The sequence below is a fragment of the Suncus etruscus genome, chromosome 9 (genome assembly GCF_024139225.1).
Source record: "Suncus etruscus isolate mSunEtr1 chromosome 9, mSunEtr1.pri.cur, whole genome shotgun sequence".
Lineage (NCBI taxonomy): Eukaryota > Metazoa > Chordata > Mammalia > Eulipotyphla > Soricidae > Suncus > Suncus etruscus.
In genome coordinates, this window is record NC_064856.1 from 37011808 (window position 1) to 37031209 (window position 19402).

A 19402-nucleotide genomic window follows, 5' to 3' on the forward strand; every position below is an offset into this window, starting at 1 on the left:
AAGTTTAATAGCTTTAATATGGAATAATTTTGATCTATAAAGTGCTTCAAAATGATATAAGATATTCCATATACTTATCTACAGTTATTTTTTGTTGCAAGATTCAATCTTGACCAACACAATACATTTAAATGCATTGGATTTTAATATCACTGTAGAAAATTAACTATGGTCCATAGATTATTTTTGTGTTCTATAAGAAGCAATTGGCAGCAATTTCTGCATGTTATCAGTATTTCTATATTAAAATATATTCCTCTTGATAGTTTTTTGTCTAAAATTCTCCAAATAACTTGTCTCCAAGTGAAATGTTTATTTTGGCAGTGAAAGATAGAATGCACATCAAGATATTTTCTGAGACATGACATGGTATATCAACAATGCAAAAGCTTCCTTTTTTAAAATTTACACATTGGTTTCTCATTCATTCAGTGAAAATGAATATACTTAACTATAGAAATGGTTACAGAAAAAGAAAGCCACGACTATATTTTTTGTTATTAGAATTGGAGTTAGGTGTTTTCTTTGGAATAAATAATGTTTAAAACAAATTGATCAATTATATTATTACAGTTATATATTTTCATTAAAGAATTTATTTAAAAATTTACTCTAGCAATTCATAATCAGAGAAAAATTCAGATGTTTCATATTTAGAAACTTGTCATAAGTAATCAGTGAAGAAAATAATTATCATTTACATCTTCAATTTTAAATTAAAATTTTACATAAGTCCTAAGTTCTACTTCATGATATATATGCATTGGTTTTCATATGAATTAATATTTTGAGTTCTAAGAAGTTAAAACTTATTATTTATTCTGTAACAGTACTAGGCTCTGTGATTATGCCAAATTTGATGTTACTGAGAAGCAGAGACTAACAATGGAGATATGTGGTTATAATGTTTTTGATCTTTTTTTTTATAAATCTTTATTTAAGTACCATGATTACAAGCATGTTTGTAGTTGAGTTTCAGTTACAAACAGAAGACCCCATAACACCAGTGCAACATTCCCACCACCAATGCCCCCCTCCTCACCCACCCCTGCCTGTATTCAGGACATGCATTCTATTTCTCTCATTCTTTAACATTGTCATGTTAGCTGTTAGTGTAGTTATTTCCCTAACAGAGTTCACCACTCTTTGTGGTGAGCTTCAAATTGTGAGCCAGTCCTTCCAGCACTTCCAAAGCTTAGCTCTATTGTCCCTGGGCCTTATTACAGTAATATCTTTAATTTTTCTTAAAATCCATAGAAGAGTGAGACTACTCTGTGTCTATCTCTCTCCCTTTGACTTATTTCACTTAACAATAGATTTCATGTACATCCACGTATAGGAAAATTTCATGATTTCATCTCTTCTGACGGTTGCATAATATTCCATTGTGTATATGTACCACAGTTTCTTTAGCCATTCATTTGTTGAAGGGCATCTTGGTTGTTGCTAGAGTCTGGCTATTGTAAATAGCGCTACAATAAATATAGGTGTGAGAAAGGGATTTTTGAATTGTATTTTTGTGTTCTAAGGGTATATCCTTAGAAGTAGAATAGCTGGATCATATGGGAGTTCAATTTCCAGTTTTTTGAGGAATCTCCATATTGTTTTCTATAAAGGCTGGACTATACGGCATTCCCACCAGAAGTGAATAAGAGTTCTTTCTCTCCACATCCTTGCCAGCACTGATTGTTCTTGTTCTTTGTGCTGTGTGTCAGTCTCTGTGGTGTGAGATGGTACCTCATTGTTGTTTTGATTTGCAGCTCCCTGATGATTAGTGATGTGGAGCATTTTTTATGTGTCTATTTGTCATTTGTATTTCTTCTTTGAGGAAATATCTGTTCATTCCTTCTCCCCATTTTTTGATAAGGTTATATAAAAGTTCTGTCAGTACCTTGCATATTTCAGATATTAGCCCCTTGTCTGATGGGTATTGGGTGAATAGTTTCTCTCATTATGTAGGTGGCTTTTGTATTTTAGGCACTAATTCTTTTGAGGTGCAGAAGCTTCTCAGTTTAATATAGTCCCATCTGTTTTTCATTTTTTCCACTTGTCTGGAGAGTGCTGTTTTCTACTTGAAGATGTCTTTAGTCTCAATGTCATATAACGTTTTACCAATGTCTTGTCCTATATACTTTATGGTTTCAGCCCTGAAATCAAGGTGTTTAATCAATTTGAATTTGATCTTTGTGCATTGTATTAGTTGGGGGTCTGTGTTCACTTTTTTGCAATTGGCTAACCAGTTATGCCAACACAACTTGTTGAAGAGGCATTCCTTGCTCCATTTTGGATTTCTTGCCCCTTTATCAAAGATTATTGATTGTATTTCTGGGGGATATACTTTGAGTACTCAAGTCTATTCTACTGATATGAGCATCTGTCTTTATTCCAATACCATGCTCTTTTGATAGCTATTGCTTTGTAATATAGTTTAAAATTGCAGAAATGCCTTCCATATACCTTTTTTTCTAGGATTGCTTTAGCTACTCGTGGGTGTCTATTGTTCCAAATGAATTTCAGGAGTGTTTTATCCACTTTTTGAAAATATCTTGATAGGTATTTCATTGAATCTGTACAATGCCTTGGGGAGTATTGCCATTTTATTTATATTAATCCTGCCAATCCATGAGCAGGGTATGTGTCTCCATTTCCTTGTGTCCTCTATTTCTTGAAGTAGGATTTTGTAGTTTTTTTGTATAGGTCCTTAACCTCTTTAGTTAAGTTAACCCCAATATATTTGAGTTTGTGGGGCACTAATGTGAATAGATTGTTTTCTTAATTTTCATTTCTTCTCTACCATTATTAGTGTATAAGAAGGCCATTGAGTCTTGCGTGTTAACTTTGTAGCCTGCCACTTTGCTATATGAATCTATGGTTTCTAGAAGCTTTTTGGCAGAGTTTTTAGGGTTTTCTAAATATAGTATCATGTCATCTGCAAACAGTGAAAGCTTGACTTCTTCCTTACCTATCTGGATGCCCCTGTTATCTTTTTCTTGCCTACTTGCTATGGCAAGTACTTCAAAAACTATGTTGAATAGGAGTAGTAAGAGAAGGCAGTCTTGTCTTGCACCAGATTTTAGGGGAAAGGCTTTTAGTTTATCTCCATTTATAATCATATTTGCCATTGGCTGCAGTAGATGGTTTTGACAATATTGAGAAAAGTTCCTTTCATTTCTATCTTGATGAGGGTTTTTATCAAGAATGCATGTTGAACCTTATTGAATGCTTTTTCTGAACCTATTGATATGATCATATAAATTTTATTTTAAAATTTGTTGACATGGTGTACTATGTTGATTGATTTATGGATGTTAAACCATCCTTGCATTCCAGTGATGAAACCTACCTGGTCATGGTGAATGCCTTCTTGATAATGCATTCAATTCTATTTGCCAGAATTTTGTTGAGGACCTTTGCATCTGTGTTCATCAGAGATACTGGACTGTAATTTTCATTTTTGACAGCATCTCTTCTGATTTTGGTGTCAATGTGATGTTAGCTTCATAGAAACTATTTGGAAGTGTTCCTATTTTTACAATTTTATGAAAGAGCCTGAAAATAATTAGTAGAAGTTCCTATTGAAAGGTGTGAAAGAATTCATTAGTGAATACATCTGCGCCTGGGCTTTTGTTTTGGGAAGATTTTTAATCACCATTTTAATGTCCTCAATAGTGATGGGGATGTTCAGATATGCTACCTCATCCTTATTTAACCATGGGAGGTTATAAGAATTCAAGAATTTGTTCATTTCTGCCAGGTTCTCATGTTTCGTGGCATAGAGTTTCTCAAAGTAGTCTCTTATTACCATTTGAATCTCTGCAATATCTGTAGTGATTCTTTCCTTTTCATTTCTAATTCGGTTTATCAATTTTCTCTCTCTTGATTTCTTTGTGAGTTTTGTCAGAGGTTTATCAATTTTGTTAATTTTTTCAAGGAACCAACTTTTGCTTTCGTTGATCTTTCAGATTGCTTTCTAGATTTCCACTTCATTGATTTCTGCCCTAAGCTTTGTTATTTCTTTCTGCCTAACTATTTTGGTTCCATTTTTTAACACTTTGTAATTTTATAAGTTGTGTCATTAAGCTATTCATGTAGGTCCCTTCTTCCTTCCAGATGTGTGCTTCCAAAGCTATAAATATTCCGTTCAGTACTACTTTTGCTGTGTCCCATAAATTCTGATAATTTGTTTCTTTATTGTCACTTGTTTCCAAGTTGTTTTGATTTTCTCTTTGATTTTATCTCTGAGCCACTGGTTGTTTAGTAGTAAGCTGTATAATTTCTAGGTGTTTAAGTTTCACTTCTGTGCCTCTTTGTAGTTTATATCTAATTTCAGTGCCTTGTGATCAGCAAAAGTAGTCTGCACTATTTATATCCTCTTGATTTTGTGTAGATATGTTTTATGTGATAGCATGTAGTCTATCCTAGAGAATGACCTGTGTGTATTGGAGAAGAACCTGGAAAGTATCCAGGTTTCTGAGGATGGAGTGCCTTATATATATCTATTAGTCCACTTTCTTCCATTTCTCTTTTCAGAGGTAGTATATTTTTGTTGAGTTTTAGTCAATATCAAGTATTGACAGGGCCGTGTTGAGGTCTCCCACAATTATTGTGTTGTTATTTATATATGTTTTAAGATTTGGCAACAATTGAATTAAATACTTTGCTGGTTCCTCATTGGGTGCATATGTGTTTAGGAGTGTGATTTCTTCCTGTTGTACATATCCCTTGATTAGTACAAAATGTCCATCTTTGTCCCTTACAAGTTTTATGAGTCTAAAGTCTGTGTCATCTGATATTAATATGGCCACTCCAGCTTTTTTAAGGGTTTTGTTTGTTTGGATTATTTTCCTCCAGCCTTTAATTTTAGTCTATATTTGTTCTGACTTGACTATTCAGGTGTGTTTCTTGTTGGCAGCAGAAGGTTGAAATCATTTTTTGATCCTTTGAGCCACTCTGTGTCTCTTAACTGGTGCATTTAGTCCATTGACATTGAGAGAGATAGTCATGGGATTTAATGCCATCTCTTTGTAGAGGTTTGATGTGTTTGTTGTTTCATCTTGTCTTAAAGTAGACTTTTCCGTTTTTCTTTTAAGGCTTGTTCTGAGTCTGCAAAATTTCTGATTTGTTACTTACTTCCTTCAAACCTGAAAGTGAGTCTGGCTGGGTGTAGTATTCTAGGTGAAACATTCATTTCATTGAGTTTTGTCACTATATCCCACCACTGCCTTCTAGCCTTGAGGGTTTCTTGTGAGAGGTCTACTGTAAATCTCAAGGATGCTCCCTTGAATGTAATTTCCCTTTTTGATCTTGCTGCTTTTAGTATTTTATGCATCTCTGTAGGATTTATCATTGTCACTAGGATGTTCTTGGAGTGCTTTTCCTTGGGTCTCTTTTAGCTGGTACTCTTCGGGTATGTAGGATTTGGTTGCATGTAGTCTTTAGCTCTGGTAGTTTCTCTGTAATGATGTCCTTGACTGTTGATTCTTCCTGGAGATTTTCTTCTTCAGTCTCTGGATTCCAATGATTCTTAAGTTGTTTCTGTTGAGCTTATTAAAGACTTCTATTTTCATCAGTTCACATTCTTTGAGTAACTTTTCCATTCTCTGATCATTTGCTTTAAGGATTTATTTCAATCTCTTCTGCTGTGTGGATTTGCTATGCATCTTATCTTACAGCTCACTAATTCTATCCTCAGCTTCTGTTACCCTATTGGAGAGACATTCTATTGAGGTTTTCAATTCATCTACTGAGTTTTTCAGACCTGTTATTTCCATTTGGAGTTTTCTGATTTCTAATTTTATCTTCTTGATTCTTATTAGTGTTCCATTCAATTCGATCTATGCTTTCTTTGAATTTTGTGAACATTATTCATATTTCTTCTCTAAATTCCATATCTGAGAGACTAACTAGGTGGTTGGCCATTTTCGGGACATCAGAGTTGACACCTTCATTCTCTATGCCTTGTATTGGCCTGCGTTGTTTCCCCATTGTCATGCTTGTATTGTGGTTTTTCTAAGTGTTGTGGCTGTATTCATTGGCTAGGTGGAATGCAAGATCACGAGCTTCTCTGGCTCCACCCTTTGTGAGTAGGACAACTCACCTCAGGAGAAGGCAAGTCCTCAGAGAATGATGCCAGAGGGGATCAAAGTTTTCAGACCAAAGCAAACAGAGAGAAGGCCCACGATGTCTGCTGTGTTCCAGAGACACAGCAGTGTCATGTTGTTCCACAGTCTCTGGGTGGGGAAGACTCATACTGTTTCTGATCTTAATCTCTCCACTTAATAGCTTCAAAAATCTTCTTATATAAATGCATTATTTCATACTTAAATAAAGTGAATGTATCAAGTTTAAGCCTGAAATTTTAATGCTCCATGTATTATTTAATACATGATTTTTTCTATCATCAATATTCTTTACTTTCTTTACTCCATTAGTCTCTAACTGTGGTGAAGTTGTTATTCACATTGTCCTTAGAGTAAGGAAGATGTTTCAATTGGATCTAAAATGTAGGGCATTCTTTGTAATTGAATGTCATTGATGAGCACTGACATACTTTGTTAAGATGGTCTTATAAGAGCTAGGTTCCAACTACAAAAATTTGGGATCTATAATAATGCTTATTTTCAGATTTTTTATGAAAATAAAATGTTTATTATATTTATAAAATTCTTAAATTACTGGAATGGTAATAGGGCAATTATTTAGCCATAGACCAATGTTACATTCCTTTGTGGCCTCTTCTCATATCTATAAGACTTTTTTCTTATCTGTTTCCTTATTTTTTTAAATAAAAACCATATGTAAAGTAATAATAATAATAAAATAAAATAAAAGTAAACATATTATTTTAAGCAATCAAATCTTACAAATTAGCCTGTAATTCTATTTGTATATGAGTTCATTTTATTAATTTTCCTGATATTTAATGTGTACATTTAGATTGTTGATTTTATCTTTTCTTTTCTTTTGTATGCCTGAGATTCACCCTAATCACTTCTCTTGCTGTGTCTCAAATTCTGGCAATTTGTTTTTTTTTATTATCATTAGTCTCAAGTATTCTCTTTATTTATTCCTAGATTTTATCATTGATCCAGCTGTTATTGAGCATCATGTTGTTCAGTCTCCATGTGTTAGAGTTTCTCTACATCCTCTCTTTATAATCAAGCTCTATCTCTATGGTATTGTGATCACATAGGTTGCTTGGTATGATTATTATGTTTGTAAATTTTTGTAAGCTAAAATTATGTCCTAAAATGAGATCCATCCTAGAGAATGATCTGTGTTCACTTGAGAAAAATGTCTATTCAGCTATTTGAAGATGGAAGACCCTGTAAAAATCCATTAGTTCTTGCTCTTCTGGTTTCATTTAAGGTTTATGTTCCTTCTTAATATTCTGCCTAGTGAATCTATTCAGTGATGATGGTGGTTTGTTGAAATTTCCCAATACTATCACATTTCACCAATGTGTTTCTCTAGGTTTTTGAAAAAATTCTTACACACCAATTCTTCGTGTGTATATGTTGATTAGAGTTAGTACTTCTTGGACTATTGCTCCCCTAATCAATAAGTAATGTCCATCTTTGTCTTTAATTACTTTTTTGAGATTGATGCAATTTAGTCTGATAAAAATATCCCTGCCTCTGATTATGTTTTGCTTTCTATGGCTTATATAATTGTCTAGCATCTTTTACTCTGAGCCTATGTATACCCTGAGATTTTATGTGTTTCCTGTAAAAAGCAAATAAATGGACTTTGTTCCTTGATTCAAACCTTAATTCTGTGCCTTTTTATCAGAGTTTACTCCATTGTCATTTAAGAAAACTATTTATAGAAAGGTCTGTTGTGCAGGGTTGTATAGGACTGTTGCTGTTACAATTATTTATTTGGTTTACATTAGTGAATTTTGAGTAGTTCATTTAGAGTCACTTTGGTTATCACGAATGTTGAAATTTGGGGGAGGACTGAGAATGTTTTTATCTCTCAATTCTATATAAATGATAGGTTTGTTGGATAGTAGACAGGTTGAAATTTTCTTTCACTCAATAATTTGAATATGTCTTTCCATTCTTTACTTCTCTGGACTGTTTCTTGTGGGATATTTGGTGTAATTTTTATGTTTTTTTAATTTTATTCTTACGGCTTTTTTTTTCTCCCTTACCGCCTTAAAAAGACCATCTATCTCTTTGATTATTGCAATTAGATTACTATATGTCTTGGTGTTGTGCTGTTAGGATCTATTTGGTTTGGTACTCTTTTGGTCTCTTGCATTAGTAGAGTAGCCTTTATCCAGAGAGTGGGGAAAGTTCTCTGCTATTGTGTCTCCTACTACTTGTTGTTCCCCTTTCCCTTTTCTTCTGATATGCCTATAATTCAGAGAATATTTTTCTTGTCTTTGATCATTAAGTACCTTACATTTTCTGCTGTCTCTTTTCTTTTTTGATTTCTTTATCAATACTGGTTTGTAATTTGTCTTCAAGTTCATTTATACAGTTCTCTTCCTATGTGATTCTACTACCATGGCTTGCTAACATGTTCCTAAGTCTCTTTAATTCCATTTGTATGGATTCTCCCAACTTCTGAAAGAATTCTTCTCTGAGTTGGTTGAATTATTCATCTATTGATAGCCTAATTTCAGTGGCTAGATCCTCCTTCTTCTCTTTTGACAAAACATTAATATTGACTTTAGGCCTCATTTACCAGGCTCAGTCATTTTGATGAGCTTGGAGATTTGCCTAGGTTTCTCTCCATATCCCCAACTGCAGTTGACCTCTATCCTTTTCCCACTGTTCTTTATATTTTTCTATGTTGGATTGGTGGAGTTTAAGTTTCATTCTGTTACTTAAAAATGTGATCTATTGAATTTATTATATTGATTATATAAATGTTGGCTACAAATCATCTGCTATACATGTTATTTTCCTAAAATTGCAGGTTATTGGTGTTTGATTAAAATGTGCTGACAAATTAATTGATTTGGTTGGCAGAGTTTTGAGACTCAATGTTGTCTGAGAGAAATAAATGTTAGGGCCCATCTGTCTGTAAATATCAGATAAAATTTGGGAAGGGAAGGCAGAAAGAGGTCAATACAGGTGACAGGCTGGACCCAGAGCTAGGGTAAGCTGGGCTGTGAGTTCCCACTGAGATCTAGGAGGATCCAGGTTCATATCAAGGACTCTTTGTCTTTTATAGAGTATTTTAAAGTACAATGAAGTGTTTATAATTAGGCAAAATAAAGTAATATCAGATTGAAATTTTAATAAGTGATGATATAAAAATTAGGAGTGCCAAGGTCTTTGGTTGTTCTTATTCCTATTTGTAGCATAAAATATAAGTAAATGCATTATTAATAAGATTACTAATTTTTGTGATCTAATTTCAGTTAGAATTCAACTAAAATGCATTAATTTTATGATAAATTTTGATGTGTACCTGAAGCATATACACTATCAAAACCACTGCTAATTGTTAAAAAAAAAAAAGGGGAGGGTGAGGAGAAAGAAAGAAATCCAATGTTAATGCCTTGTAGCATAAGAACACAAACAAAACCAAACAAAAACCCGTTATATAACATTGAGATTTCTTTGTTTCAGGTTTCAGTGCCCTGTTGCTATGGAAATCTCCCAATCCTATCTGCAGACATGAATCACATACGGGGTAGCTCTAGGTCTGCAAAGCTGCAGTATACTATGATGCAAATTTACTGCAGTCAAAGGAGGTGGGTAACAATTCTCTCCACAGATAGTTTCATTAATTCAATGGTCTATGCAACTGCTTAATTGGGTAAACAAACTTTTACAGTCAATACAAATATTTAAAATTTTGTTCTTAAAACTAAATACACTAATAGAGAATTGCCACTTGCTGTGGAAATACAAAGGGAAAGGGATCCTTTGTGTGAACAATTTCAGTAGAAACCTTGAATCTTAATTGAATTATTCTTTATCTCAATTCAGTTCTCACCTTTAGGGTTATAGAATGTTACTGAATAGTACATATATAACAATATTTCAGTGTTCCATTGTTTGACATGTATGACCATAGACTTAGATGGATAGTAGAACTGTGAGTTATTTCTTTTATTTTGAGGTGACTATCCCTAATGGTCATTGGGACTTAAAGCCCATTCTGCTCATTTTGGCGGCGGGTATACCCAGTGGTGTTCCAGGGTTACTACTCCTGGATATTCAGTCAGAAATTGCTCCTGGTTCGGGGTCCATATGGGACACTGGGGATCAAACCAGGTTCGTCCTGGGTCAGTCACATGCAAGGCAAAAGCCATACCGCTGTGTCATCACTCCAGCCCCTCCTGCTCAGTTTTATGAGAGTAAGAATTCAGTGTTTAAACTTGGAAATGCTAAAGGTCTACTAAATCACCTACTGCACAGTCAACAAAGTACTAAGTATTTATCTATCTTAACTACAGTCACTATGTTCTTCACGTAATAAAATATAGCATACTTGTATGAGACATAAAAAAATGAGATGTTAGTCTTGTTTTTGTTTTGCCAGCCCCTAAGAGAATGTGAGAAAAACAAATTATCTGACCTTATTCCATGTATACCGAATAAGAAACTTTAGAAATTGAGCCCAAGCAACTGTATTTTAACAAGTTCTCCATTAAGGTTAGAGAAACATAAGTGTAGGAGGAGAATGTTATCTAGCCAACTTTGAGCTAATGCCAAATCTACCCAAAGAATGCTTTTGGAACCAAATCAATGATACATATTTTTCTAGAAACAATTCCCACAGCTTTAAATGGATGCTGTAATCACTTTATTCTATGAATCTATCTAATCACTAAGATTTTTGATTAATAGTTAATAATTTTGTCTTTGCTGCATTTGAAATGATCAATTATTTTATAAAGATTTCCTCTTGTGTGGAATGAGATGTAACACTGTGATTAACATATCTGTCAGACATTACTGGAATTTCTCCAAAGTTTAAATAGAGCATTTGAGGTGTCCCTGAAAAGCAGACAAGTCTCTCTGTATCTATATAAATTAGTAATATTTCATCAACTTTTTGATTAAAAATAATTTGAGTCCAAATTTTTGTGCTTTTAATATTAAGCTTTACTTTGTTTATTATGGTTAATTAGTTGAAATCAGACATTAGGAAATTTGAGAGTAAGCTTGCTTCAGTATAGGAACAAATATGGCAAGACTATATCGCAAATGTGAGATTAGGCATTCTCAAAAAGGAAAATTTCAGTGCTGAATTTAGAAAAGTCAAAATAAAAAGTAATCTAATTAAGCAATGTATTTTTAATAAGTAATGATTCTTCTTTTTTTAAATTTGTTTTTGTTTTGGGGCCAAACCTCAGGGTTTACTCCTGGCTCTTAGCTCAGAAATCACCCCTGGCTTAGGGGGACTATATGGGATGGAACCTCGGTCCATCCTAGGTCAGCCGCATGCAAAAGCAAATGCCCTACCACTGTGCCACAGATCCAGCCCCAAGTAGTTATTTTTATATGATTTTATATGATTTGCTTAGACCTTCCTAAATTTTTAAAGTCTTTTAACAGTTCTGACTTTTCTTAATCTATAAAATGAAGGAAGGTACCATTTAAATATATTTCTTAGACATTTTATCCATAGCATAAATGCATTGAAAGCTGCCATTTACATTGAAAAACAAGATTTTTAATTCTTAAGTGTCTTTTAAAATAGAACCAACTGGGGCCAAAATGATAGTACAAGAGTAGGGCATTTATCTTGCATGCAACTGACCCAGGATGGACCTGGGTTTGATTCCCCTTATTTCATATGGTCCCTCAGCCTGCAGGAATGATTTCTGAATGCAGAGCCAGGAGTAACCCCTAGCGTGGCCAGGTGTGACCCAACCCCCCAAAAATAAATAAATAAATAAATAAATAAATAAAATAGAACCAACTCTACCTAGACAAAAATTTTAAGCATGTTCTAAGTCCACAAAAAAACTATAAAGTTGGTAGACATAGCCAATGCAAGAAAAATGTATATCTAGGAAAAAATTTTGTTCTATAATATCCTATTCTATAATATCTTTTGAGTAGAAAAAGAAAATCCTAATTAGTTGAGGGTAGTAATCTAACAGCCAAACTGGCTCTCAAAATCATTACCTTATTTATAGGCATATTCACATAAATCTCCCATGTCATAAAGTTCTTATCTAGTAATGTAAATTCTTATGTACTTCTTATGTAGTAAATTATAAGAAAAGTAAAAATTAAAATACATAGGAATCTTTACATGTATACAGTTACTTTCTAGCACAGTGTTTAAATTTTTCTTGTATCAGAATCACTAGAAATGGTGAATTTACTTCCTATTCAAATAAGGTAATCTGCATTTTAACATATATCTAATCTATATAGTTGTATAGATTATATATATATATATATATATATATATATATATATATATATATATATATGTGCATATAAATATTTGTCTGGGGAGGTCACACTCAGTAGTGTTCTAGATTTAGTCCTGATTAAACTCAGGGATCTTTCCTGGTACTGCTCCTGGAATCATATAGGGTGTTAGCAATTTGATCTTAATGATCAAGTCTGCTTTATACAAGGTTACCATACCCACTGTACTATTTTTCAGGCCCTAGAATATATTTTATATTAATATAATATATTCTATTAGTCAGGATTTTCCAAAGAAATAAACCAAAGAGAATAATTATCTATCATAAATATTATACAGGAAAAAGATATGTTCTTGTTTTAGATGATTTAATTTTGTCCCCCAATTCACAATACAGACCAGGCAAGGGGCCTGTGTTGAGGTGTATATGGGATGCATTTACTGTACTTCCTCTTTCTGTATAGTCAGTGTAAAGAACACAGCCTGTGGTAAGAATTGGGAGGCCTTATCTTTTCTTTTATATATATATAAAATCCTTCACCAGTGCAACATTCCCATGACCAATATCCCAAGTGTCCTTCCTTCCCAACCCACACCAGCCAGTACAGACTTTCTACTTCCCTCATTCAGTCACATTTTGATATGATAGTTCTCAGTGTAATTATTTCTGTGACTGCACTAAACGATCCCTGTGGTGAGCTTCATGTCAGGAGCTGGACCCTCCAGTCTCCTGTATTTTGTCTCTCAGATCATTACACAAATGTTTTTCATTTTTCTCAAAACCTATAGATGAGGGAGACCATTCTGTGTTTATCTCTCTCCCTCTGACTTATTTCACTCAGCATAATAGATTCCATGTATATTCATGTATAGGAAAATTTCATGACTTCATCTCTTCTGATGGCTGCATAATATTTCATTGTGTATATGTACCATAGTCTCTTTAACCATTCTAGATGATGGTTTTATGTAATACAGTCTACTGATTGGCCTGTTTAGGCTTTCTACTCTTTCCTTCATCCATCTTTGGGAGATTACATAACACTAAGAATCTATTTCTTCATGTTAAGATTATAAACTTGTTCATAATAACCTCTCACTATATTTTGAATTTAAGAAATGTCTAATGTCATCCCCTGTTTCTTCTCTGAACTGGTTTATTTGAACAGATTTTTTTCCTCCAGATTATAACTAAAAGTTTATCTATCTTATTTATTCATTCAAAGAATAAGCTCCTGATTTTACTGATTCTATGAATTGCATTCTGGATTTTCATTTTGTTGATTTCTGCTCTAGTTATTACAATTTTCCTTCTCTTTATATCTTTTGAGTTTGCTTGAGTTTTTTTCCTCCAGATTTCTGAGACCCTTTGTTTAGTTTTTTTTATTTTCTTTCTTTATTTTTAATAATAATTACTTTATTTAAGCACTTTGTTTGCATTTTTTATGATTGAGTTTTGGTCATACAATGTACAACCATCTTTCAACAGTACACATTTTCAGCCACCAATGTTCCCAGTTTTCCTCCCATCCTCCTCCTGGCTGCCTCTTGGTAAAAATTTTGCTTCTCTCTTCCTTTTATTCCCCCATTTTGACACTGTGGTTTGCACTACTGTTAATGAAGAGGTATATATCATGCATATCACTTTATGCTCTTTTAGCATTGCTTTTGTCCAAAGTGATCAGTTCCAACTTTCCTTGTCATAGTAGTCACTGCTCTACCCTAACTGCACTGACTGACTATTTGTGACAAACTTCCTACCATGGACTGATTCTCCTGACACTCATCTCTATTCTTTATCAATATTATTACCTTAATATGTTTTATATCCCACAAATGAATGAGAATTTTTATATCTATCTCTCTTCCTGTGATTTATTTCACTCAGTATAATAATCTCCATATCCATTCATGTATAAACAAAGTTCATGAATTCATTTTTCCTAACCAATGTAGGCCTGCAATGCCATCAATTTCCCAAATAGTACTGTTCTTTTAGTATTCTATACATTCTGGTAGCTTATATCTTCATTGCCATTAGTTTCAAAGAATCCTTTTATTTTTTTTCCTTGATTACTTCTTTTATCCAGTTGCTATTTAGCTGTGTTCTGTTCAGCTTCCACATTTATAAATTTTCTACATATTCCTTTTATGGCTAGTTTTTACTTTTATGGAATCATGGTTTAAGAAAATGTTTGTATCTTTTCTATATTTGTAAATTTATATATATATTTATGATTCATCTTAGTATATATATATATATATATATATTCTATCCTGTAGAATGTTTTTATGTACTAGAGAAGAATGTATATTCTTGTTTTCAGGGACATGAGCCCTGTATATGTCCAACAATCTCAAATTTTAGCTTCTCGTTTAGGTCTCTTGTCTCTTTATTGATATTACATCTGATTGATCTAAGTAGTAGTGAAAGTGGACAGTTGAAGTCTCCCACTACTATTGTGTTTCTATAAATGTGTTTATTTAGGCTTATTTGAAAAGGTGTTATAAACTTTAATGTACAAATGTTGATAGTATTTTTGATCTATTATTCCCTTAACCAATATGTAGTGTCTATCACCATTTCTAATTACCTTCTTTATTTTGAATTCTATTCGTTCTGAAATAAGTTTTGTTTCCTCTCTTGGATTGTATGATTTTTTTTCATTTTTTTACTCTGAATCTTTAGTTATCTTTTAGGTTTTGCTGTGTTTCCTGTAAGCAGCAGATGGATGGATAATTTTTCCTGCTCTATCCAGTTACTCTGTGCCTTTTGGTAGGGGATTTAGTTCATTGACTTTGAGAGAAATTAATGATAGAGAGGGATGTGTTGCCATCATTGTGTGTATGCATGTGGAATATAGTTGTTTTTGTAACCGTCTCATTTTTATAGGAGTCTTTTCAATAATTCTTGGAGGTTAGGTTTAGTTGCCTCAAATGCTGTCAGTTCCTGTTTGTCTAAAAAGGTTCTTATCACTCCCTTAAGTCTAAATACTAGCTTTGAAGAATAGTGGACTTTAGGCTAATTTTTTTTAATTCAGTACATGTCATTATTTCCTGTGTTGTAAAATATTATATGGAAGCTCTTTTGCTATTCTTATGTTGTTCGCTCATATTTGAGTATTCTTATTTTATGTTTGTGTATTTTCTTTGTTGAAATATTTACTTGACTAATTTTTTACTGTTTTAGTTTGGATTTTTTTATTAATATAGATTTGTAATTGGTTTTTCATAGTTTTAGAATATAGACTCCTATCAGATAAAATATTGTCTGCATTTCAGTTGCATTTTAATAAGTTTTTTAAATCAAAGTTTAGGGCATTGCAATAGTGTAGCAAGTAAGTCTTGCATACTGCCAACCAGGGGTTGATTTATGGCACCCAGAAATCAGACCAGCACTAGGAGTGAACTTTCTATGCAGAGCTAGGAGTAAGCTTTGAGCATTTCCAGGTGTAGACCTCCAAAAACAAAGCAGAAATCAAATTTTATGCTTTGAAACTTTTTAAATTATTTTAGATAACATAGGTAAAATAGTGTTAACATTTGTGGTAATGACATGTTAAGTTACAGCACTCCACCACTATCAAAGTACCCAACACCCTATGCCAATGACTTCATAGTTCATCTCTCATTTGCAGCTTTTCTATTATGTATACAAAATCTATATAGAGCATATGTTATGCTTATTTTGGTGTTTTATATTTTACTTTTATGTCTTTAATTGTATTTTTCTAAAATTATTTTGATTTAATATTCATGTACAATGTAAGAAGGCTATAGTACATTTTCACTATGCAAAGTCTTCTCTAGTGTTGTTCAGAAGTTATGCAGGGTCATAAATTAAAGCAAGGGGCTCTATTCTCTTAGCCATATGTTTTTACCTCTGTTTTTCTTGATGACACTAAACTTAGACTTTTAATTTTATATAGACAAATTGCCTGCCAGAATACCATGCCAACTTGTTCCTTTTCTACTTCTTGAACAATAGCAATATATTAAGATTAAAGAGAGTTGTATACAGAGAGACATAGATTGTTGTTCAGGAAATGTGACTTGGTGACACAACACATGCCTTTCATATGTGAGGCTCTCAGTTTAATTCTGGATCATTGTAATAAAAAATACTCTTTCTCCTTGAATAGCTTCATGAGTACAGTTAAATTTAAGATCAGGGGGCTGAGCAATAGCATAGAACCTGGTTTGATCCCCAGCATCCTATATGATCACCGGAGCCTGACAGGAGTAACCCCTGAGCACATAGCCAGAAGGAAACTCAAGGTGCAGAAGGAGTGTGGCATTAATAATAATAAGTAATAATAATTAAATTATATTTTCTTGATATTTATATCAACTTCAATTTTTAATCTTTTTGTTTTTTAAAAATAATTTCTTTAAGTATGATAATTACAAACATGTTTATAATTGGGTCTCAGTCATAAAATACACACACCCCCTTCAGCAGTGCAACTTTTCTAGCCACCAATATCTCCCATTTCCCTCTTCTCCCTCCTCTGCCTGTATCAAAGACAGACATTGTATTTCTCTCTCTATCATTGTCATGTATTTGTTAGATTAGTTATTTCTCTAACTGCACTTACTATTCTTTGTGGTAAGCTTCACATCATGGGCTGATCCTTCAGACCCTCATCTCTATTATCTCTGGGTATTATTATACTTGCAAATAATTCTTTCCTTGAAATGACAAGTAAAAAATATGAGTATGAAATACATATTCAATTTCTAGGGAAAGAAAGTATAAAGGTTGGGGGACAGCCAGATACTCAAACACCATGGGAAGAAACACCATACTCTCTTGCTTAAGAAAGAAATTCTATTAGTCATTTAATGATAAAAACACTTGAGTAGGAGCAAAAATGTTAATGTGAAAATACTGAGTTGAATTTAAAAGGTTAAAAGTACTTAAATAATATTAAAAATTTTTAAATATAAATCTTTATTTAAGCACCATGATTACAAACATGTTTGTAGTTGGGTTTCAGTTATAAACAGATTTGTTCTGTTTAATCTTTTATTTATTTTTATTTTTTTTATTTTTCAGGCCACACCTGTTTGATGCCCAGGGGTTACTCCTGGCTAAGCGTTCAGAAATTGCCCCTGGCTTGATGGGGGACTATATGGGACACCGGGGGATCGAACCGCGGTCCTTCCTTGGCTAGGGCCACCTTGCCGGCCCCTAATCTTTTAATTTTATACTGTGCTTGATATATGTTCCTTTGGGGGGGCAGTGTTGCTTCTTTTACCGTTTGTTTATTGTCTGTTTTACAATCAGCCTCACCTTACAACTGATCTTTGTGCTCCTAGCAAGTTTTTATTAACCACATTTCTAACAATATTTTAGATCTAGATGAGAAACAACTTACTTTTTCTCCATTAGACTTTGAGTTTTGGGTCATCGGAGTTGATGGGCCTCTCCATTTCTTCATTTTTATGATTTATTATAGTGTAGGAAGTTACAATAGTGGTAAAATATATATTGTTGGTATAAAAAGGCACTATACCCTACTACAAACTGTAGGGCCTATAATCTTTATTCTGTCTCTTCAAGTCTACTCTTCTTTCTCTCCCTTTTCCTCTACTTAATGTTTGGTAATTGGTTCTGAATTTCAGTGTCATGAATTTTTAATTGTTTAGTATTATATATTCTCTTATATTGACTTTATCCTCCACAGATGAGTAAAATCATTTGGATTTTATGCTATCTCCTTTTACTTATTTTGCTTAACACGACTGCTTCAATCTCATTCACATTTTAGTAAACTGCATGCTACGGGGACCATACAGAATGCAGGGAATCAAACCTGGGTCAGTCTCAGGTTGGCCACATGCAAGGCAAATATTCTACCTCTGTGCTATCTCTCTGGGCTTAGCAGAATTAAACATTATGCTTCCTTTTTAACAATAGCCTAGATAACTGTCAGTATATTCTACTTGATCTATAAACTTCTTTACAATGGACAATTCACAGGCTTTTTATTTTTAGGGCTCCAACAAGTATCCTCTAAAGTCTGACTAACAAGACAAATATTAAGAGGCAAAGTCTGACTAAAAAGACATGCTTAATTAAAAGGAGTAAAGGGGGCTATCTCTGCTTGGAGCAAAGGTTTTCCTGGGAAAAGCTTTCTTAGCAGCCCATTCTTTCTCCCATCATTTCTTGATGTTACCTCTGAAATAAAAGATTAGCCAGTCACCAAAAGTCCCTATACATCAGATATGTCCCAAAATAAACATTCCTTTCATCTGAGGTGACAAGGTGGTTAGCAAAACAATAAGGCACATGACATTCTATCAATAACTAAATCCAACTGTTAGTTATTTCAATTCATTATTTTCTTTGATGCTAGGTTTCCAGGTAAGGAGATGTTTAATCAAGGCCACATTTGCCTGTACTATTCTTCATCAGGAGGTAAATGCTCAAATACTTAACAACAGCTGAAGGGAGATTTATATTTAGGTTAAAAAAACTGCATGCAACTATATTGAATTATGCAACAGCCACTTGCAAGGGAACTGAGTCTCTCTTTGAGGCGCTATCTCACTTAGCCATGCCAGGACTACTGCCTCCATTACAAAAGGGTGGCCTTGAGCTTCTTCTCAGTAAACATGCTGGTTTTTAACTTCCTCAAAATAGAAGTTGTGACAATCATATTGATTTTTTTAGGACAAAGATATAATTCTGTAGTACATAAATACAATATTGCAAATGAATGTATCCAGCTAGTCACACAAGCACACACATATCTGCCATATTTTGGGTGTAACCTCAATACTATGATCAGAGTGTAAGGGTTTTTTCATTGATTTCTACTACATTGATATTTTTATATACTTATGTGTGAGATTATATAGCATTTTCCTATCTTCTCCTGATTTATTTCATTTAACATAATATCCCCAGTTCCAATTAGGTTGCACCACAAGCAATTTTTTTCTTATATCTTAGTAGTATTTCATTGTGAAACTAGAACATTTCTTTAAGTACTTCAGTTAATTCTAGATCTTGGCTATTTTAAATATGTCGCAGAGA

The 19402-nt window shown here is 33.3% G+C and overlaps 1 non-coding gene across 1 annotated transcript; it reads right to left on the reverse strand.

Moving 5' to 3' along the window:
• Window positions 1–12729: 12729 nt before the first annotated feature.
• LOC126019380 (small nucleolar RNA SNORA51) lies at window positions 12730–12862 on the reverse strand. Its single transcript, XR_007499103.1, has one exon. It is a non-coding gene; the product is annotated as a small nucleolar RNA SNORA51 (small nucleolar RNA).
• Window positions 12863–19402: the final 6540 nt, after the last annotated feature.